Genomic DNA, 23364 nt, shown 5'->3' with positions numbered 1-23364 from the left:
TGTGGTTACACCTTAATTAAAAAATCTAAAATGAAAATGATTCAAATCTAAAAGACAAAATTCAACCAGAGAGCGTGCTTAGGTCATAGGAGAAGTCCGCACTTGAATCATTCCCACGGTGAATGGCTAAGCCCACTAAGATGAAACCAAACACTGTTGCAGAGACTTTGATATTACCAGCCGCAATTGATAGTGAAAACAGTGTGTGGGAAGGCAGAGGCACAGAAACTCTCCACAATACCTTTGTCAGATAACACTGCGAAACTTAGAATTGATGCTATAGCTAGCAATCAAGAGGAAACTGACTGAGCGACTCAAACTTCCCACCGTATGCTCTCTAAATGGACGTTAGCTGCGAGGGCCGAGATGTGTTGACTTTTGTTCGCTACATGTTCGGGGACGCTATTCACAAGAACATATTGTTCCATCTTCCGATTCCTGAGCATGAAACGGCACATGGGATGTTCAGTGTGCTGCGAGGCAATATTGACGAATAACAGATTCCATGGGATCGAATGGTGGGCTTTTGCACAGATGGGGCTCCATCTATCACGGGACGGCAGACAGGCCTCTGCACTCTAGTTATGAATGTGTCTCCCTCTGCCATATGGACGCATTGTATGATACACCCACTGGGCTATAATGGATACACCGAGAGCAACTGGCGGCAAAAGAGCTGAGCGCAGAACTCGGGAGATATGCAGGAAGTAACTTTGATTGTAAACTACATCACGCACATCTGTTCGCAAAACTATGTGTAGATATGGGATCAGGGCATGACAATGTTCTATTTCAGGCTTGGTGGTTATCGAGGGGGAGTATTGGAAATATTTTGTTGAATTGAGAGAGTAACTGTTGTCATTCGCAATGGATGTAAAAATCAGACTGTTGACTTTTAAGGGAAATATTATACTTTTTTTACAGACGAGTGACCGAATCAGCGAAATCAATTTGAATGGGATCCTGGCTCAGTTGAGATGCCGCTAAGTGAAATCCACAGTTTATCAAGCTATCATGTGACCGAATGCTGCAGACAACTCATTCACGGTCACTATGGAGGAATTTGGGTTCCTGACTCAAAGGGAATACTGTGCAGTCTCCCTCAGAGCATTAAAACTCACGGTCCTGATTCAGTGCTCTCCTCTGCATTAAAAACAAATATCGATCCAGGTTGGATGTGACAGGAGAGATGTGACAGTGCACTGTCGACTATACCCCCTGACTTTGAAAAGCGCCCAACGCGACTATGCGTCTAGCACACCCATCTCATTAGTGGTGGTGAGATAAGAAAGGATGTCAGACTAATTTGTAATTGACTGCCATAGCCCCACATTAAAAGTATATGATGGTGAGTTGAGAATACAAATCAGAAATACTGTTAGAATGTTTTGAAATGAACAAATCTTGGCTGTTAATTACTTACTTTTTTTCTCTCAGGTGGTTGGGGTAGTGAGAATGTTCAAATATCAAAATCGGGTCGGAAACCCCTCTAATACCTGATATTAGAAAAGTTTATTGAAAATGAAAAACAGAAATCTCATTTAGATATGTATTCAATAATTTGTAGAAGCACCTATGGCAGCGATGACAACTTTGAGTCATCTTGGGTATGTCTATCAGCTTTTCACATCTGGATTTTAGGATTTTCTCCCCCTATTCTTTGCAGATTTTCTCAAGCTTTGTTAAGTTAGATGGGGAGGCGAGGTGAACAGAAATCTTCAAGTCTTTCCACAGATTTGCAATGGGATTCAAGTCTGGGCTTTGGCTGGGCCACTCAAGGACTTTCACATTCTTGTTCTGAAGCCATGGCGTTAGACGGGTGAGGAGCTGTACCCATTTTTCTCCGGACATGGCACTTTGCATTCAGACCGAATAGTTACATTTTTGTGTCATGAGACCACAGAATATTTTTGCCTTATGCTCTCAGTCTTTCACGTGCCTTTTTGCAAACTCCAATCGTGTTGTCATGTGCCTTTTTCTCGGGAGTGTCTTCCATCTAGCCACTCTCCCATAAAGCCCAGATTGGTGGTGCCTGCTGTCCCTCTGGTAGGTTCTTCCACCTCAGGCAAGGAACTCTGTCGTTCTGTCAGAGTGTTCATTGGGTTCTTGGTCACCTCCCTGACCAAGGTCCTTCTTGCCCGGTTGCTCATTTTGGTTGGACGGCCAGCTCTAGGCAGTCTTGGTAGTTCCATATTTTTTCAATTTCCCAATAATGGAGACCTCTGTGCTCTTGGAAACTATCTATCTATCTATATATAGTTTTATACCCTTCCCCAGATATATGCCTCAGCGCAATTCTCTCTCGGATATCTACGGACAGTTCATTGTACTTCATGGTATAGTTCCTGCTCTGACATGCACTGTCAACTTCAATAAAGTTGTTGTGACATCTCAATGGATGGACTTGAACTCAATTTGGAGTGTCATACCAAGGGGTGTGAATACTAAAAACATGTTTTCATTTTGAACAACAAAATGTGGAATAAGTCAAGGGGTGTGAATACTTTCCGAAGGCACTGTTATGTCAGTTCACTACTCTAGAACTTTATTTGTGATAGCTAATAGTCAAGATATTCTAATTTCAAAGCTGAATGTCAACATAAATGTTGTTAATTGACTGGTACTTGTTAGCTAAATGACTTGTCTTTCCCGTGCTGAGCTGAACTGCCTGGCTACATGACTTGCGAGTAGTGTCTTTTCTCTAGAAGACCATAGGCTACTTCTATGAAAATGTTGATCAGTAGGCTAACTTCCCTGGATTTAATTCCGCTGGTCTAGCTACATACACTCAGTCTGAAACTGCCATCCTAGAAGTCATTAGTGCAACTTCAAAATAAGAAGTTGATAACGTCATCATGTAGGGTGGCTCTGGCCCAACCCAGCGGTTTCTGGGACCAATCAGAACGGACTGAATGTGTTCGCATGTAAGACATCCAGACTCGTCGTGGAAAAGAAATGTCAGTTGGCCAGAGAGATTTGTATAAGCCAGACAAAGGCCTAACATGATCACAAATGAAAGGGAAGAAGGTCATGTCATCTGTAGCCCCATAGACCACTGAAATCAACCAAAATTAGCTCAAGAACTCAAGACATGCACACAGTCCTATAGAATATGATTTCAACTGTATTGTGAGTAGGCCTATAGTCTTGATTTACCCAGTTTACCATTCAAATAAGTTATTACCATGATGTAGTTAAAAACCATGTCCAATCTATTGTATGGTTGTTGTATAATGTATTTATTAGTTCATACATGGTGGTCTCAGGGAAAATGTATCATCAAAACGTTCAAATGTAAAGAGAATATGTGTCATAACAATAACAGGCCACCGGCCTCCTTGACACCCACAAATCAGTGTCCGCGTCGGCCCTTTAAAAAACAAACATTATTGGTCGTTCTCTAGTTTCGAGTGGAGTGCGTGCACTCGCTGCCTAGCAACCAGGCACTAAGCATTTCACCAAATGAGTATCATGGCATTCCATATTTGTCAAGCTCTTAACTGTACTTTATTCGATTTATTTCACGTGCCGCTTAAGACACCCAATCACCAGAATAACTGTGCTTGACATCATTGTAGCCGCTAATGAGCCTTCTCTTAATCGAGATTAGTTTAATTTACATGACATTTACCTCACCATTCAATCACTGGCATTGTAGCTGCCGCCGTTCCTATTGAACTAATACTGAGATCATTATTCTCCTGATTGACTGCAGGATTTAACACGTGTCACTTAGGTCCCAGGCTGTCTGGAGGCCAGTTATTGTCCACACATACTCCCCCGCTCTATGAACAATGCTCATCGATCAAGCAGAACAACATTATGCATGCGACCCAATTGTAAGGGCCGAGACCCTGCGTCCATCACCGCGCCGGCACTCCCTGGCCCACAGTCCCAGCCCTATTGATTTCCCATTATGGTGTCACTGTGCAGCCCTCTTTAAGCACATCTCCAGTGATGTACTGCCTCTTACTGCACAGTATCCAATAGCACAAGTCAAATCCACAACAGGTAAACAAGAGTGGGGCAGCAGTGCCATCTAGTGGCAGCCGACAAAACTGTACTTAATCCAGTGTTTAGCAGAGACGGGAGGTTTGCTCAGTCACTGCTAACTACTCCTATTAGGAAATATGATACAAAAAAGATATCCTACGCTCTGAGCAGCTACTAAATCATGCTCATATTGCTAACCTTGGTCTGAGTATGTGAAAAACAGTGCGTACATAGTTCAGCTGATGGTGGTTTAAACATATACATGCATGAATGGGGTTCAAGTCTATTGGGGTTACTAATGTGTGCTCAGGTGTATGAAACTATTAACCTGGCCCTCTCTTGTCCCAGCCACACACCATGGTGCCCATGCTGAGGCCCATGCCTTTGTACTGGTATACCATGTTAGCCAGAAGCTTGGAGGTGGCTCCCACAGAGATGCACTCCTTGTTGCGGAGCTCGTAGACACGACAGCAAGCGCTCCCAGAAGCTGCAGTCAGCTGCACCTCCAACCATGGTGCCCAGCAGGTAGGGGTTGAACTCTATCACCTTCTTCAATGTCTGGGAGGCGATGTAGGTGCCAGCTGTGGCCCGAGAGTCCACTGCCACGATGACGCCATGTTGGAACTGTGGAATGATGACAAATGGGATTTTAGGTTAGTTAGGGAGGGCTAGCTGCACTTGACTTGAGATTGGTGGCCTTACTTGCGTCAGAGTTTTATCCACTTTTTGAATGATACAAATTCTCATGAACAAAGTGCAGGCCAGCATGTAATGTATACTTACTAACATGAGCCCTGGACAGGACCATGTAGCTACAGAATAGTATCGTGACCCATTACAGTTTAGTGTAAAGTCTGTGCAGCCATTTTTGCTCCATGAGGTAATCCAACAATGCGCACACTGCCATATTGTCTGTTTCTTCTCTCATTGCTCAAGACAGGTGGGTGTCCACTCCAAAGTGATGCACACCATGACCCCGACATCAAGCATCGCTTTGAATGACACTCACTGGTCTCGAGCAATGAGAAAATATCTGAAATGGACAATATGGCGGCATACACATTGTTGGATAACATCATGGAGCAAAAAAAGTTTTGATTTAATAACGGAATAATTTTTTTAAATTCTTACATTCCACCTGCAACTAACGATGGGAGATTAGAATACGCTGATAACTTCCAAGTTGAGAGGAAGTAAAATTATCGGCATGTAAAGGTTAGTTGAAAAATTGCTGCCAATGCTTTACACTAGCTAACTAGGCAGGGCAAACCCGATCTGGTGATTTCTGGTATATCATCAAAATCAATCAATGCAGAACGTTTTTGGACTCATCCACCATTGGAAATTAATGTTGAAAGGTGCATTTCAATTCCTAAACCTTAAAGCCTTTGGTATTTTTTTTATGTTCAAAAGCTCCAATAAATTGCTAGTGGTCATCCAATGTGATGCAACAGTAACAATAGATTTTCCCCTCAGATTTTGTGGCGCACACAATAAGGGACGTGTTTTTCATTAGTGAGGAGGCGGTGTGACAGCCAATTGTTGGGCATGGGCTCAACTAACTAGCTAATAGCTAGCGGAGATACCTAGCTGACAGACGCGAGGGGCAAATAACCTGACCTAGCAGCAACTACTCCTCAATCTAAGCTAAAGAAACCTAGAAATTTGGAGAGCAGACAGGCAAAAAGGGAAAGCGATAGAACCCGGGCCAAGACGAGAGTAAACCTTGGATTTGCGCTCAAACAGTGGAGAGAACGAAAGGAGTTGAAGGGATTCAAAACCGACACAGAATTAGCATTTTCTTCTGCTGAAAAGGTAAGATATACAGTGCATTCGGAAACTATTCAGACACCTTCGCTTTTTCCACATTTTGATACGTTACAGACTTATTCTAAAACGGATTGAATTGTTTTTCCTCATCAATCTACACACGATACACCATAATGACAAAGCAAATAAAAACAGAAATATCACATTTTCATAAGAATTCAGACCCTTTACTCAGTACTTTGTTGAAGCACCTTTGGCAGCGATTACAGCCTTGAGTCTTTTGGGGTATGACGCTACAAGCTTGGCACACCTATATTGGGGAGTTTCTCCCATTCGTCTCTGCAGTTACTCTCAAGCTCTGCAGAGCTATTTTCAGGTCTCTCCAGAGGATTTCAGATCGGGTTCAAGTCCGGGCTCTGGCTGGGCCACCCAAGGACATTCAGAGACTATTCCCAAAGCCACTCCTGCATTGTCTTGGCTGTGTGCTTAGGGTAAATTCCTTATGGACAATTCCTTCTACATGCACTGTCAACTGTGGGACCTTATATAGACAGGTGTGGGCCTTTCCAAGTCATGTCCAATCATTTGAATTTACCACAGGTGGACTCTAATCAAATTTTAGAAACATCAAGGATGATCAATGGAAACAGGATGCACCTGAGCTCAATTCTCAAAGCAAAGAGTCTGAATACTTATGTAAATAAGGTCTGTTTTTTTTTTATAAATGTGCTATCATCCATCTTTTTGATCCTCCTTTGTCACAAATTCTTTTCCCTAATCTACTCCTACCCTCTCCCTAGCCCTGACTTTCCAATGCTGACCCAGGTTCATTTGTTTTTGACATCCCTTATCTGTCACGAATGTTGAATCAAATTTCATTTGAACTTACTCTACACTGACTTTGTCCTTTTGTGAGTAGAAATCTACAGAAAAGTATTATTAAACCGACTTCAAAACACGGGTCTCCGTGTGTGACTATCACAATTTCTTTGCTCATCATCTAAGGCATCTAAGATGGAAGGACATGCAAGCAATGCATGCGTACTAACTGAAGTAATGTAGGTGTTTTACATTGTTTTGTGCATGTGCCAGGTGCTCGAAATCTCAACGGTAAGTACCCGTGTTTGGTAAGTCGATGTAATAATACTTTCCTGTGGATATCTTTTCTCAAATTCCTACCCACCGCACAGACAACTGGTAGAGTAAGTTGAAAGGACCTTTGATTCAACATTCTGGCTTGTAAGAGCTTGTGAGAGGAAATGTTCCAAACAACAACCAAAAGGTATCACAGTCTGTCAGGCAACGCTCTCCCCAGCCCTAATCTCTCCCTTTCCCCATGCATCTTTCCCTATTCAAATGTCCTTTTTCCCTCCCTCTCCTCCTTTCATTCATTCTTTCACCATCTTCAGCACCCTCTCCCTTCTCTCTGTGGTACTCCTCTCTCAAATCCTCCCTGTCTCTGTGGCTATATCCTTGGGCAGTGATGTGAAAGAGGTCCACACAGTTCCCTGAATATGCATCCCTGTGTGTGGCCCTGTACACAATTTCTCTGGCCAATGAGATTGCCTCATCCTCCCTCAGGCTCCACCGGACCCCTCCATCCAGTACTGCATAGGCATAGGGCGAACCTGAGCCCACTGAGAAAAACTCTCCCTGCAGACGGGTGCCGTCACTGCACACATAGAAGAGCTTTGGGCCACAACGATCACTGGCAAGGGATATTGTCAGGTTCCCGTCAGTTACTGCATGTCTTGTTCTGTCACTGGCCCTGCCAGTCAAGTCATCCTGACTACAATAATCACTTGCAGACATTCCTGTCTCTTCAAGGGGTACTTTTGCTGGAGAGATGCTGTCTCTGCCTGATCCTATCCTATCAACTTTTTGTTATCTGAATTTCTACACCCTAATCTCCTCTACACCCGAGCCAGATAGAATGGCTGCCACACACACCAGTCCCCTTAAATGGTTCCAATATATGAGAGAGGAGCTTGGCAGAGCTAGTGATTGACAAGCGGCAGCCGTGGCGTAGCTGGTAAAGGGCGGATCTCTCTAGCCAGGATTCTCTCCAATGGCATGCAGTCTGCACCACTGCCTGAAGTGGTGACCAGTAAATGGGAGTGGATGGGCAGTATCTTCTGGACAGAGGGACAGGAGACAAGCCCTGAGCAGCTGGCACGTGTGTCTGCTGCTGCTATAACACCTCCTTGGAACACAAAGGCCAGGGTAGTGGTTCCGTGAGACAAAGGGAATGGGCGGTGGGTGGGCGGTGATGGAGAGGTGGACAGGGAGGAAAGGGACGAGTGTCTGTTGTCACAGCAGAAAGGAACAGAGCTCTGAGGGGTAGGTATGAAAGAATGCAGAGGGACCCCTCCACCTCTCTCAGATTTAAATCCACCCCAACCAAGGCTCCTTTCCATCAACCATGTCCAGGAGAGGAGTGGTATCTCCCATAGGTCTAGAGAGTGAGGCAGGAGTGTTCCACCTGTGAGACATAGGGGTGTCCTGAAAGCTACAGACGTCTTGTAAAGACATTGGGATTGTCTCTGGCTGACGGATTGTGGTTGACATCAGTGCAATAAACGTTGATCACAAAACAGACTCAATGTCCCGACAAAACAGATTCGCTGCCCCTTGAGTTTGAGTAAAAGGTTGATGCTCAGTGCAATCTCTTAACAGGGAGAGGCGGTAGAATTGAACAGCTCAGAGAAACCCATAATCCAGAGAAACTGTCCATAGGATTGTTCTATTTTTCTCCCAGTGGAATCCATGACAGTCTTGCTTAGTATTGACTCTCCCCAAATACAATGACAGTGAAGTTGAAGTATTTTTATATAGGGGACTGACATAAACACACACACAGAGAGACTCTGTTTTTACAAGCATTTCGCTTGATTTGGCGATATATGATAGTGCTTCTGTTTTGATGGTGAGTAATATGATGCAGAGAAGCGACTCTACAAACACTAACTTACAGGGTCTATTCTGCTGAATCAGCAGAAAGAGGAAGTGACAGTGCAAGAGAGGCAAACAAGCCGTCATCCTGACAATCAAATAAACCGTCTCTACCCTCCGTTCTATTGGCGAACATTCAATCACTAGGGAACAAACTGGACGAGCTCCGCTCGAGACTATCCAATCAACAGTGCCTGAAGAACTGTAATTGTCCATGTTTATTCGAGTCATGGGTGAACCAGGACATGGATAATATATATTGAACAAAAATATAAACGCAACATGTAAAGTGTTGGTCCCATGTTTCATGAGCTGAAATAAAAAATCCCAGAAATGTTCCTTAAGCACAAAAAGCTTATTTCTCTCAAATGTTGTCTTTCTGTCGGAAGAGTATTTCTGTCTATAATGAAGCCCTTTTGTGGGGAAAAACTCATTTTGATTGGCTTTCCCTCCCCAGTGGGTAGGACTGGCTGCCAAGTGGCCCTCCCAGGACCACCAATGGCTGCACCCCTGCCCAGTCATTTGAAATCCATAGATTAGGGCCTAATTCATTCATTTAAATTGACTGATTTCCTTATACAGTATGAACTGTAACTCAGTAAAATCGTATACATTTTTGCATGTTGTGTTTATATTTTTGTTCAGTATACATCTCGCTGGTTTTTCCATGTTTGAACCAGGTTTTCCTCTTGAATTTTGCCTGTGCTTAGCTCTATTCCGTTTATTTTTATTATTTAAAAAACACTCTAATCCTTGCCGATGACAAGCATACCCATAACATGATGCAGCCATGCTTGAAACTATAAAGAGTGGTACTCAGTGATGTGTTGTGTTTGATTTGCCCCAAACATAATGCTTTGTATTCAGGACATAAAGTGATTTACTTTGCCACATTTTTTGCAGTTTTACTTTAGTGTCTTATTGCAAACAGGATGCATGTTTTGGAATATTTGTATTCTGTACAGGCTTACTTCTTTTCACTCTGTCAATTAGGTTAGTATTGTAGAGTAAATACAATGTTGTTGATCCAGCCTCAGTTTTCTCATATCACATCAATTAAACTCTGTAACTGTTTTAAAGTCACAATTTACCTCATGGTGAAATCCCTGAGTGGTTTCCTTCCTTTCTGGCAAGGACGCCTGTATCTTTGTAGTGACTGGGTGTATGAATACACCATCTACCAATAGGTGCCCTTCTTTGCAAGGCATTAGGAAACCTCCCTGATCTTTATGGTTGAGTCTGTATGAAATTCACTGCTCGATTAAGGGACCTTACAGATAATTGTGTGGGGTACAGAGATGAGGTAGTCATTCAAAAATCCTGCTAAACACTAGTATTGCACACAGAGTGAGTACATGCAACTTATTTTGTGGCTTCTTAAGCACATTTCTACTCCTGATCTTATTTAGGCTTGCCATAACAAAGGGGTTTGTTACTTATTAACTCAACTCAACCGCTCTGAGGCTGCATGGTCCTAAAGCACACCAATGCCGCTTTTTGTATCATAATGCAATAATAAAACGTGGGGGGGGGGGGGGGGGGGGGTATAGGAGAGGTCATGATGTTTATCTCCTTTCCCAGGTTCATCAACAGTTTTGAATTCACACTGTTCCAGATGCAAAGGGGGTTGTACCTAATAAAGTGACCACTGACCACTGGATCTATAGACTTTCCAGAATGTGTATTAAACATTTGACTGTAAGTGTTGAACAGTTGAATCTATTTCCTCGGGAGATGGTACCATTCAGCTTGTCTTGGAATGACAAAGAAGGACTTCAACAAAGCCAAAATAGAAAATGATTGGAAGGGGACTCTTTGCTGTTAAATTAGAGACGTGTAAATAAATGACTGTTGTGCCTTGTAAATGATGAATGTCTGTTGAATGTCTATGTTGTGTGAATATAAAACCAACTTTACCTCGGTCTCATACCTCTGCTCCAAATGTCCCACTGCGTCCCTTACAGCCCGCTTGCTTTCAACCGCAGCTAATCTATTTTTCAATCTCAAGGCTTAATCCCTCTACTCATCATTTCTGTTGAAACCTCAGCTTCTTCAATTTATTAAAACATGGCATAATTAGAGTGTCATCCAAAAAAACCACTAACAACACATTACCATTCACATACTGTCAACCCTCACCAAGTTGACATCAATCCTCCTTATCAATGTCTTCATCAGCTGCAAAATCTGGATCCCTACAAATCCGCTTGGCTAGACTATCTGGACCCTCTCTTCCTAAAATTATCCGCCGCCATTGTCGCAGCCCCTATTACTAGTCTGTTCAACCTCTCTTCGTATCGTCAGAGAATCCTAAAGATTGGAAAGCGCCTGCGGTCATCCCCCTCTTCAAAGGGGGAGACACTACACCCAAACGGTTACAGACCTATATACATCCTGCCCTGCCTTTATAAAGTCTTCGAAAGCCTTGTGAACAAACAGATCACCAACCATTTTGAATCCTATCGTACCTTCTCCGCTACGCAATCTGGTTTCCGAGCTGGTCACGGGTGCACCTCAGCCACGCTCAAGGTCCTAAACGATATCATAACCGCCATCGATAAAAGACAGTACTGTGCAGCCATCTTCATCAACCTGGCCAAGGCTTTCGACTCTGTCAATCACTGTATTCTTATCGGCAGACTCAACAACCTTGGTTTCTCTAATAACTTCCTCGCCTGGTTCACTAGCTACTTCTCAGATAGAGTTCAGTGTGTCAAATCGGAGGGCCTGTTGTCCGGATCTCTGGCAGTCTCTTTGGGGGTGCCACAGGGTTAAATTCTCGGGCCGACTCTTTTCTCTGTATATATCAATGATGTCGCTCTTTCTGCGGGTGATTCTTTGATCCACCTCTACGCAGACGACTCCATTCTGTATACATCTGGCCCTTCTTTGGACACTGTGTTAACAAACCTCAAAACGAACTTCAATGCCATACAACACTCCTTCTGTGGCCTCCAACTGTTCTTAAACGCTAGTAAAACTAAATGCATGCTCTTCAACCGATCGCTATACGCACCCACCCGCCTGACTAGCATCACTACTCTGGACTGTTCTGACTTAGAATATGTGGACAGCTACAAATACATATGTGTCTGGCTAGACTGTAAAATCTCCTTCCAGAATCATATTTTAAGCATCTCCAATCCAAAATTGAATCTAGAATCAGCTTCCTATTTCGCAACAAAACCTCCTTCACTCATGCTGCCAAACATACCCTCGTAAAACTGACTACCCTACCGATCCTTGACTTCGGCGATGTAATTTACAAAATAGCCTCCAACACTCTACTCAGCAAATTGGATGCAGTCTATCACAGTGCCGTCCGCTTTGTCACCAAAGCCCCAGATACTACCCACCACTGCGACCTGTATGCTCTCGTTGGCTGGCCCTCGCTACTCATTTGTCATCTGCACATCTATCACTCCAGTGTTAATTGCTCAATTGTAATTGCCTCGTCACTATGGTCTATTTATTGCCTTACCACCTCACGCCATTTGCACACACTGTAAACAGATTTTTCTATTGCGTTTTTGACTGTACGTTTGTTTATCCCATGTGTAACTCTGTGTTGTTGTTTTTGTCGCACTGCTTTGCTTTATCTTGGCCAGGTGGCAGTTGTAAATGAGAACTTGTTCTCAACTGGCCTACCTGGTTAAATAAAGTGAAGAAAAAAATAAAAACCTAGTTAAGCTGCAGCTGGCCCAGAACGGAGCGGCACGTTTTGCTCTTAATTGTAATCAGAGGGCTGATATAAATATTATGCATGCCATTCTCTCTTGGCTAAGAGACTGACGGCCTCACTTCTTATTTTTAAAAGAAACATTAAAGTGTTGAAAATCCCTAATTGTTTTCATAGTCAACTGACACACAGCTCTGACACACACACTTATCCCACCAGACATGCCACCAGGGGTCTTTTCATAGTCCCCAAATCCAGAACAAATTCAAGAAAACATACAATATTATATAGAGCCCTTATTGCATGGAACTTCCTTCCATCTCATATTGCTCAAATAAACAGCAAACCTGGTTTCAAAAAAACAGATTAAGCCACACCTCGCGGCACAACTCCTTTCCCCTATTTGACCAGATAGTGTGTGTATGAATTGATATGTAGGCTACGTGTGCCTTTTTAAAAATGTATGTAGTTCTATCCTTGAGCTGTTCTTGTTCTTGATGTTCTGTATTATGTCATTCTGTATTATGTTTCATGTTCTGTGTGAACCCCAGGAAGAGTAGCTGCTGCTTTTGCAACAGCTAATGGGGATCCTAATAAAATACCAAATACAAAAACGTATTACCTCGAAATCGCCTCGCTATTCATGTTGAATAAATTAACCTTTCAATTTGAACTAAACAAGCTGCCAAATCGTTCAGTTTACATCTTAAAATAAACACTGGCTGCTGTTTCTAGCTAAGCAAACATTGGCAATAGTTGAATTACAATCAGAAACCCAGATTTCTGTCAGTACCATAGACCCAATGCTATTGAAATGACAAGTAAATCCTGCAAATAACCCAATTATAATGGTCTGTGGTCTTAACGTCTGGCACGTAATAATGACATAATTACCAGAAAAGTCTTTCTTTGCAAAGATTTAACATGCGCAAAGGGGATTTAGCGGTCATCGAGTTTCCATTGATTTGGTGAGGTCAATAAAAGCAGATTATATTTTCACTTGTGACATAATGAAATTCCTTTATTACATCACATTTGCTCCACAATGATTGTTCATTTGATGGAAAAACCTAAATCATTTTTTAAACGTCATTACATTCCGTCTTAATTCGCTCCAACTGTATGGAAAAAGGGTTTATTCGTCAAATCAGGCCTTATGGGCAGTTTTCTTTAAATGTACAGTATTACCCGGACTGAGAAAATCCCATAAACTTTATAATGTCATTGGGCAAGTCAATTCCCGATATTTGTACCAAAAGTGGACATACGCCAACCTTTACCTCCCAGATCCTGTAGACAGTCATATAATGCTTGAACCTGATCTCTATCAAATGATCCATAAAGAGAACACTCTGAACCTTTCAGAAAACTTTGTACACCCCTTACGTATGTCTACGTATGGGTTGTTTAAGTTGCATATCATAATTATTCCCACCATTACTTTATCAAATCTCTAGTAATCGATTATACACACATACAATTCATCATGTTTTCATATCTTCACAGAATCCATATATAACGTTAGAAATTCTTAGGTACTCGCATCAACCACTCCATGTGCGTTTTCAACGACTCTCCGCCGCCACCAAGCAGCTCTGCAAACACACTCCAGGCGGAACCCCAAAAACATTGGTTTCCCGGACATCAAGGACTCCTTGGCCTCTCAGAAAAACCTATATAATTACCACTACTTCCCATACATATAAAATAAACATCCCGCGCTCCATAAAACCCTGTGATATTCTATGATGGCAGTGATGGATGGAACCCCAAGATAACATTATATATTGAAACTAATTATCCAAATTCAAATCAGCTTATTATACACATTTCTATATCTTATTTTCCAAACTTCAGATTCACACTTATTTCCACACTCACACAACTCTCATATCACAATTTACACAGTACTGTTCCCAAAACACACTTAATCAATTAGTTGTTTTTTTACAATATTTTTATAACCTGCAGGAATATTTTCTAGTTTCTATCTCGGGGTAACTTTCTGGGATAAGCAACTCATACATTTGCATCTTACAATACTAACCCATGGTACTGCAATGCATCACGACCATACCATGTAGGACTCCAAATAATTTCTTAATTCAGGACAGTATGATCACGACTTCCTATTTATCATGACAATACTATCAGGATATCATAACCTTAAAATGGCAGTGCCTTCAGGACTCCGTATCTCTTATTTCTAAAATGGGGTTTGGTTCAAAACAAATACAGGTGCACCTTATTATCTTATAGAATATCATTGTAATGCATTCTCTAATATCTCTGTAGTGCTTTTGAGTCCATACAGGTCTCTAGCCCACACAGGACTTTCTCTTTTAGGCCTTAACTAGTCCTCACAAGGTCTAGTTATACATCCGGTACACACAGCTTTGGATGTCATCTGCCCACAGGTTCTAGTTATACATCCGGTCCACACAGCTTTGGATGTTAAATGTCAGATGGCAGTTCACTCAGAACCCAATTATTTTTTTTTAAATACAATTAATAATTGTTTCCAAGAAACGTCAGTCTCACCCTATTTCTCTGTCTCTGTTTGAAATTACGTATCCATTCCACTGACGCTCCCAGACAGGCGGGGATCCAGTCTGCTCCGTCTAGTGGAGTATGGCTTTCCCGGCTGCATCTAATGCAACTCCTGTTGCACAGTTAAATTAAGATTATCATTCTCTCCTTGTCGCCAAATATTGTTGTGGAATACTCTAAACAAGTGAGAGAGACTTTGTAATTTCTTCAATCAATCATCTTTATTTAATATTGACTCATTATTGCAGTAATGAATCTCGGTCAACACTCTTGAGTGTTGGACCGAGAGCTCCCCGCTAATGAAAAAACATATAGTAAACCTAGAAACGGCTTAGTCATGGCTGGTCCCACACCTCCCGTGCAGATCAGGGCATCATATAAGCCACCTTGGGTTCATCTTGTGGTTAACTGCACCCGGTGTTGTTTTACCACCAACCCAGCTTAGTTTCCCAGATGCAAGGCTGATTAGAAACAAAGAGGGGTTTGTTCTACTCCAACAGGCTATCTCTGTCTCGGGTCACACACACCAACTCAGTCTATGGTAGGTTCTATCACCAACCCAATCATACATCAATTGCCAGCGCCGAAGCCCCAGAGGCCCAACTCAGTCCCACAGACACAGATGAGAGAGTACTCATCAAACCTTAGTTGATGCAGAAACAGTATTATAACATAATCTTGTAATTTTTCCACCATACTCCACACTGTCATCCCCCACCTGGACAAGAGGGACACCTATGTGATAGTGCTGTTTATTGACAGTGTGGAACACCGTAGTGATCTTGAAGCTCATCACTAAGCTCAGGACCCTGTGACTGAACACCTCCCTCTGCAACTGGATCCTGGACTTCCTGATGGGCTGCTCCTTGGTGGTGAGGGTAGGCAACAACACATCGGCCACTCTGATCCTCAACACGGGGACCCCTCAAGGATGTGTGCTTAGTCCCCTCCAGTACTCCCTGTTCACCTACGACTGAGTGGCTGCGCACAACTTAAAACCCAATCATTTATTTTGCTGACAACACTACGGTGGTAGGCCTGATCACAGAGGATGATGAGACAGCCTATAGGGAGGATGTCAGTGATCTGGTAGTGTGGTGCCAGGACAACAACATCTCCCTCAGTGGAGCGGGTTGAGAGCTTCAAGTTCCTTTGTGTCCACATCACTAAGGAATTAACATGAACCACACACCAACACAGTCATGAAGAAAGCACGACAAAGTCTTTTCACGCTTAGAAGGCTGAAAAGATTTGACATGCACCCTCAGATCCTCAAAAAGTACTACAGCTGCACTGAGAGCATCTTGACTGGCAGCATCACCGCAACTGCAACTGCAGTATGATTATGTATGGCAACTGCTTGGCATCCGACCGCAAGACGCTACAGAGGTTAATGAGTACGGCCCAGTATATCACTGGGGCCGAGCTTCCTGACATCCAGGACCTCTATTCCAGGTGTTGTCAGAGGAACACCCTAAAAATTGTCAGACTATTGCCACCACAGTCATAGACAGTTCCCTCTGCTACCGCACGGCAAGCGGTACAGATGTACCAAGTCTGGAACAAGACCTGTACAGCTTCTACCCCCAAGCCATATGACTGCTGTCGTGGAAATTTCTTGTAGTTACCAAATCATGAGAGCAAACCACACACAAGTCAGAGTTGTCATAAAGTCCGTCTTTAATTACAGTGCCTTGCGAAAGTATTCGGCCCCCTTGAACTTTGCGACCTTTTGCCACATTTCAGGCTTCAAACATAAAGATATAAAACTGTATTTTTTTGTGAAGAATCAACAGCAAGTGGGACACAATCATGAAGTGGAACGAAATGTATTTGATATTTTAAACTTTTTTAACAAATCAAAAACTGAAAAATTGGGCGTGCAAAATTATTCAGCCCCTTTACTTTCAGTGCAGCAAACTCTCTCCAGAAGTTCAGTGAGGATCTCTGAATGATCCAATGTTGACCTAAATGACTAATGATGATAAATACAATCCACCTGTGTGTAATCAAGTCTCCGTATAAATGCACCTGCACTGTGATAGTCTCAGAGGTCCATCAAAAGCGCAGAGAGCATCATGAAGAACAAGGAACACACCAGGCAGGTCCGAGATACTGTTGTGAAGAAGTTTAAAGCCGAATTTGGATACAAAAAGATTTCCCAAGCTTTAAACATCCCAAGGAGCACTGTGCAAGCGATAATATTGAAATGGAAGGAGTATCAGACCACTGCAAATCTACCAAGACCTGGCCATCCCTCTAAACTTTCAGCTCATACAAGGAGAAGACTGATCAGAGATGCAGCCAAGAGGCCCATGATCACTCTGGATGAACTGCAGAGATCTACAGCTGAGGTGGGAGACTCTGTCCATAGGACAACAATCAGTCGTATATTGCACAAATCTGGCCTTTATGGAAGAGTGGCAAGAAGAAAGCCATTTCTTAAAGATATCCATAAAAAGTGTCGTTTAAAGTTTGCCACAAGCCACCTGGGAGACACACCAAACATGTGGAAGAAGGTGCTCTGGTCAGATGAAACCAAAATTGAACTTTTTGGCAACAATGCAAAACGTTATGTTTGGCGTAAAAGCAACACAGCTGAACACACCATCCCCACTGTCAAACATGGTGGTGGCCGCATCATGGTTTGGGCCTGCTTTTCTTCAGCAGGGACAGGGAAGATGGTTAAAATTGATGGGAAGATGGATGGAGCCAAATACAGGACCATTCTGGAAGAAAACCTGATGGAGTCTGCAAAAGACCTGAGACTGGGATGGAGATTTGTCTTCCAACAAGACAATGATCCAAAACATAAAGCAAAATCTACAATGGAATGGTTCAAAAATAAACATATCCAGGTGTTAGAATGGCCAAGTCAAAGTCCAGACCTGAATCCAATCGAGAATCTGTGGAAAGAACTGAAAACTGCTGTTCACAAATGCTCTCCATCCAACCTCACTGAGCTCGAGCTGTTTTGCAAGGAGGAATGGGAAAAAAATTCAGTCTCTCGATGTGCAAAACTGATAGAGACATATCCCAAGCGACTTACAGCTGTAATCGCAGCAAAAGGTGGCGCTACAAAGTATTAACTTAAGGGGGCTGAATAATTTTGCACGCCCAATTTTTCAGTTTTTGATTTGTTAAAAAAGTTTGAAATATCCAATAAATGTCGTTCCACTTCATGATTGTGTCCTACTTGTTGTTGATTCTTCACAAAAAAATACAGTTTTATATCTTTATGTTTGAAGCCTGAAATGTGGCAAAAGGTCGCAAAGTTCAAGGGGGCCGAATACTTTCGCAAGGCACTGTATATGAGCTCCATCACAACCCTGTGACTCCCAAATCAATTCAGTGTCTATAAATGAATTCTCTGAGAGTCCCTTACACATTGCAACTGAGATCCTTTGTAGCAAAGACACACATAGCCAGACAGCATTGGCCATAATTTATCGTTCAGCTTTGGCTCCTAAACTATGTTATTTTCTCAAACTCAGAACCTAAACAAATCCTCACATCAACAGGCATATATCAAATCCATCCTATCTTGACAAGATCACAGAGACACATTGACTGGCACACAGACATTGTGGAGCCAAGAGATACACGCTTGACCTTATCAGTATCTGCAATTTGGCAGTACGCCCAGACCTTGATTTGAGAATGAACTAAAGATATCTCAGTTTCAAGGTCTCAGCTTAAAGAGAAGAAGCCTCGTGAGGTATTGGTCTGTTACATGTTATGAAACCGTATTGGTCGGTCACATGAATGAAACAAAACGGTAATGATTAATTAATTATGCTAAATCATGCAAATATAACTTGTCTGTGTATAGCCGTATATAAGACAACTGCTGGGACTGCTCAGGGAGAGCTCCTGATTGACATGTGTACTATTGTGCATTGAGTTGGTTGGAACCTCTCAGGTGCGCTGACAATAAACAATCATTCATAAAGATTGACTTTGAGTGTCCCTGTGTAAGAATTTCCATGACACCCCTGCACATCGTCTCGGTACTGGTACATGTGTATACAGCCAAGTTATCGTTACGAATTGTGGATTTATTTAGTGTTATTATTTTTGCTATTATTTTGCTATTTATCTCTCTGCATTGTTGGGAAGGACCCGTAAGTGAGCATTTCACTGTTAGTCTACACATGTTGTTTACGAAGCATGTGACAAATAAGATTTGATTTCTCAGGGTCCTTGACAACTGATTTAGGGGCTGGGGCCTAGATTGTTTACTTTTTCATATTACAAATATTACATTGTTGGGAAGGGCCCATAAGTAAGAAATTCACTGTTAGTCAACACATGTGACAAATAACATTTGATTGAATTATTCAGGGTCCTTGACAGCTCATCTAGGGTCCGGGGCCAAGTTTGTTTTCTTTTCACATGACAATTATTACATTTCTGCACCTACAACAACAGCAACACATTGTTGCGAACATTAGAAAAAGGGTTGAACTTAGACCTCTGTCTTAAAATGCGCATCAGACAATTACTGTCACGATCGTTATAAGAAGCGGACCAAAGCGCAGTGTGGTGTGAATGCATCATTTTAATGGATGACGAGAACACAAAGTAAACTGAACAAAACAATAAATGAATGAACAACGACCATGACGCTATATACGAAATGTGCTGACACAAACACTACACATAGACAATCACCCACAACCCACAATGACAAAACAGGCTACCTAAATATGGTTCCCAATCAGAGACAACGACTAACACCTGCCTCTGATTGAGAACCATATCAGGCCAAACACAGAAACAGACAAACTAGACATACAACATAGAATGCCCACTCAGATCACACCCTGACCAAACAAAACCTATAAACATACAAAGCAAACTAAGGTCAGGGCGTGACAATTACAAACTTCGAAGTAGTTGCACGTGGCACTTCAATCAAGTACAGGCTTAACTGAATGACAACAGAGACAGAATACAATATTTATTGAATATTTTTGGTGCTGAGCAAGAGCAAAAGAACATTAGGGTGTCTAGTTTGAGAAACGTACGCCTCACAAGTCCTCAACTGGCAGCTTCATTTAATAGTACCCGCAAAACACCAGTCTCAACGTCAACAGTGAAGAGGCGACTCCGGGATGCTGGACTTCTAGACAGAGTTCCTCTGTCCAGTGTCTGTGTCATTTTGCAAATCTTAATCTTTTCTTTTTATTAGCCAGTCTGAGATATGTATTTTTCTTTGCAACTCTGCCTAGAAGGCCAGCATCCCGCAGTCGCCTCTTCACTGTTGATGTTGAGACTGGTGTTTTGCGGGTACTATTTAATGAAGCTGCCAGTTGAGGACTTGTTAGGGGTCTGTTTCTCAAACTAGACACTCAAATGTACTTGTCCTCTTGCTCAGTTGTGCACCGGGGCCTCCCATTTCTCAGAACAAAAATAGACTAAGGAATTTCAGAAGAAAGTTCTTTGTTTCTGGCCATTTCTAGCCTGTAATCGAACCCACAAATGCTGATGCTCCAGATACTCAACTAGTCTAAAGAAGGCCAGTTGAATTGCTTCTTTATTCAGGACAACAGTTTTTAGCTGTGCTAACATTATCGCAAAAGGGTTATTTAATGATCAATTAGCCTTTTAAAATTGGATTAGCTAACACAACGTGCCATTGGAACACAGGAGTGATGGTTGCTGATAACGGGCCTCTGTACGCCTATGTAGATATTCCATAAAAAAATCTGCCTTTTCCAGCTGCAATGTAATGTACAACATTAACCATGTCTACACTGTATTTTTGATCAATTTGATGTAATTTTAATGGACAAAACATTTGCTTTTCTTTAAAAAACATGGACATTTCTAAGTGACCCCAAACTTTTGAAAGGTAGTGTCTATAGGGGGAAAAGGTGTTGTCGTGTCCTCTTAAACTGTGTTGGTGTGTTTGGACCGTGATAGGTTCTTAGTGATGTGGACACAGAGGATCTTGAAGCTCCAACTTGCTCCACTACAGCCTTGTCGTTGTGAATGGGGGCGTGCTCGGCCCTCCGTTTACTGTAGTCCACTATCAGGTCCTTTGTCTTGCTGACATTGAGGGAGAAGTTGTTGTCCTAGCACCACACTACCAGGTCTCTGAACTCCTCCCTGTAGGCTGTCTCATCGTCATACGTGATCAGGCTTACTACCGTTGTGTCATCAGCAAACTTAATGATGGTGTTGGAGATATGCTGCCATGCGGTCTTGGGTGAACATGGAGTACAGGAGAGGACTAAGCATGCATCCCTGAGGGTCCCCTGTGTTCAGGATCAGTGTGGCGGATGTGTTGTTGCCTACACTCACCACCTGGGGGTGGCCTGTCAGGAAGTCCAGGATCCAGTAGCAGAGGAAGGTGTTTATTCAAGGGTCCTTAGCTTAGTGATGAGCTTGGAGGGCACTATGGTGTTGAACGCTGAGTTGTACTCAATGAACAGCATTCTCAAGTAGGTGTTCCTTTTGTCTAGATGGGAAAGGGCAGTGTGGAGTGCAAAAGAGATTGTGTAGATCTGATGGGGCGGTATGCTAATTGGAGTGGGTCCAGGGTGTCTTAGATGGTGTTGATGAGACCCATGACCAGCCTTTCAAAGCATTTCATGGCTACAGACATAAGTGCTACATGGTGATGGTCCTTTTGACAGGTTACCTTAGTGTTCTTGGGCACAGGGACTATGGTGGACTGCTTGAAACAGACAGTTAGGGAGAGGTTGAAAATGTCAGTGAAGTAGTTTTTTTTGTGGGTATCTCTACTTTACTATTTATAACTTTTACATCACTACATTTCTAATTAAAATTATGTACTTTTTACTCTATACATTTTCCTGACACCCAAAAGTACTCATTTTTTATGCTTAGCAAGACAGGAAAATTGTGAAATTCACGCACTTATCACTAAACACACATGCTTTGTTTGTAAATTGTGTCTGAGTGTTGGAGTGTGCCCCTGGCTATTCGTAAATTAATTAAACAAGAAAATGGTGCCGTCTGGTTTGCTTAATATAAGGAATTTGAAATGATTAACTATTAACTATATTTTTAATTAACTACATTTTAGCAATTACCTATATTTAAAACCAAATACTTTTAGACTTTTATCAAATAATATTTTACTGGGTGACTTTCACTTTTACTTAAGTCATTTTCTATTAAGGTATCTTTACTTTTACTCAAATATGACAATTGGGTATTTTTTCCACCACTGGCCCTGCAGCCTTGTTAATGTTAAGCTGTTTATAAGTCTTACTCACGTTGGCTACTGAGAGCGTGTTCACACAATCATCCAGAACAGCTGGTGCTCTCATGCATGGTTCAGTGTTACTTGCCTCAACGTGAGCATAGAAGGCATTTAGCTCATCTGGTAGACTCGCGTTACTGGGCAGCCCGCAGCTGGGCTTCCCTTTGTAATCCATCATAGTTTACAAGCCCTGCCACATCCTATGAGCGTCAGAGCCGGTGTAGTAGGATTCAATCTTGGTTCTGTATTTGCCTGTTTGATGGTTTCATTGGAGGGTGTAGGGGGATTTCTTATAAGCGTCTGGATTAGTGTCCTGCTCTTTGAAAGTGGCAGCTCTAGCCTTTAGCCCAGTGCAGATGTTGCTTGTAATTTATGGCTTCTGGTTGGGATATGGACATATGGTCAATGTGGGGATGACATTGTCAATACACTTATTAATGAAGCTAGTTACTGATGTGGTAAATTCCTCATTGCCATTGGATGAATCCCGGAACATTTTCCAGTCTGTGCTAGTTAAACAGTTCTGTGGCTTACCGTCCACTTCATCGAACCACTTCTGTATCGAGTGTGCCACTGGTACTTCCTGTTTTGCTTGTAAGCAGGAATCAGGAGGAGAAAGTTATGGTCAGATTTACCAATGGAGGACTTTGTATACATCTCTGTGTGTGGAGATAAGGTGATCTAGAGTTTTTGCTTGTAGTTGCCTAGAAATTGGTAAAAAGGATTTCAATTTTCCTGCATTAAAATCACTGGCCACTAGGAGCGCTGCCTCTGGGTAAGCATTTTCTTGTTTGCTTATGGCCCAATACAGCACGTTGAGTACGAGCTTAGCGCCAGCATTGGTTTGTTGTGGTAAATGGACAGCTACAAAAAAATATATTTATAAAAACTCTCTTGATAAATAGTATGGTCTACAGCTTATCGGGAGGAATTCTAACTCAGGCAAGCAGAACCTCGAGACTTCTGTGAGGGCTGTTCTAACTGTTCTTTCTGTGTGTGTAGAATGACCCCATGATGTCTGGGCACTCAGCCAAGACTTGACAGAAACTCACTGGTTCCTCTTAAGTTAACTGGAGACAGAGAAAAGGTTATATCCTGCACACGAATGATAAAGCTATTGTTCTGTTTGGAGCCTGTTTCTGGGCCACAGATTAATGTGTTGTGTGTGTGTGTGTGTATGTGT

General features: G+C 42.3%; 2 pseudogenes; both read right to left on the bottom strand.

The window, feature by feature from the left end:
* Nucleotides 1-4983, bottom strand: part of LOC139377058 (proteasome subunit beta type-5-like) — a 34132-nt pseudogene extending 29149 nt beyond the window's left edge.
* A 647-nt stretch (nucleotides 4984-5630) lies between these two features.
* Nucleotides 5631-22356, bottom strand: LOC139377057 (proteasome subunit beta type-11-like; annotated as a pseudogene).
* Nucleotides 22357-23364: the final 1008 nt, after the last annotated feature.

Source organism: Oncorhynchus clarkii, chromosome 20, assembly GCF_045791955.1.
Source record: "Oncorhynchus clarkii lewisi isolate Uvic-CL-2024 chromosome 20, UVic_Ocla_1.0, whole genome shotgun sequence".
NCBI lineage: Eukaryota > Metazoa > Chordata > Actinopteri > Salmoniformes > Salmonidae > Oncorhynchus > Oncorhynchus clarkii.
This window is presented reverse-complemented; position numbering and strand designations above follow the sequence as displayed.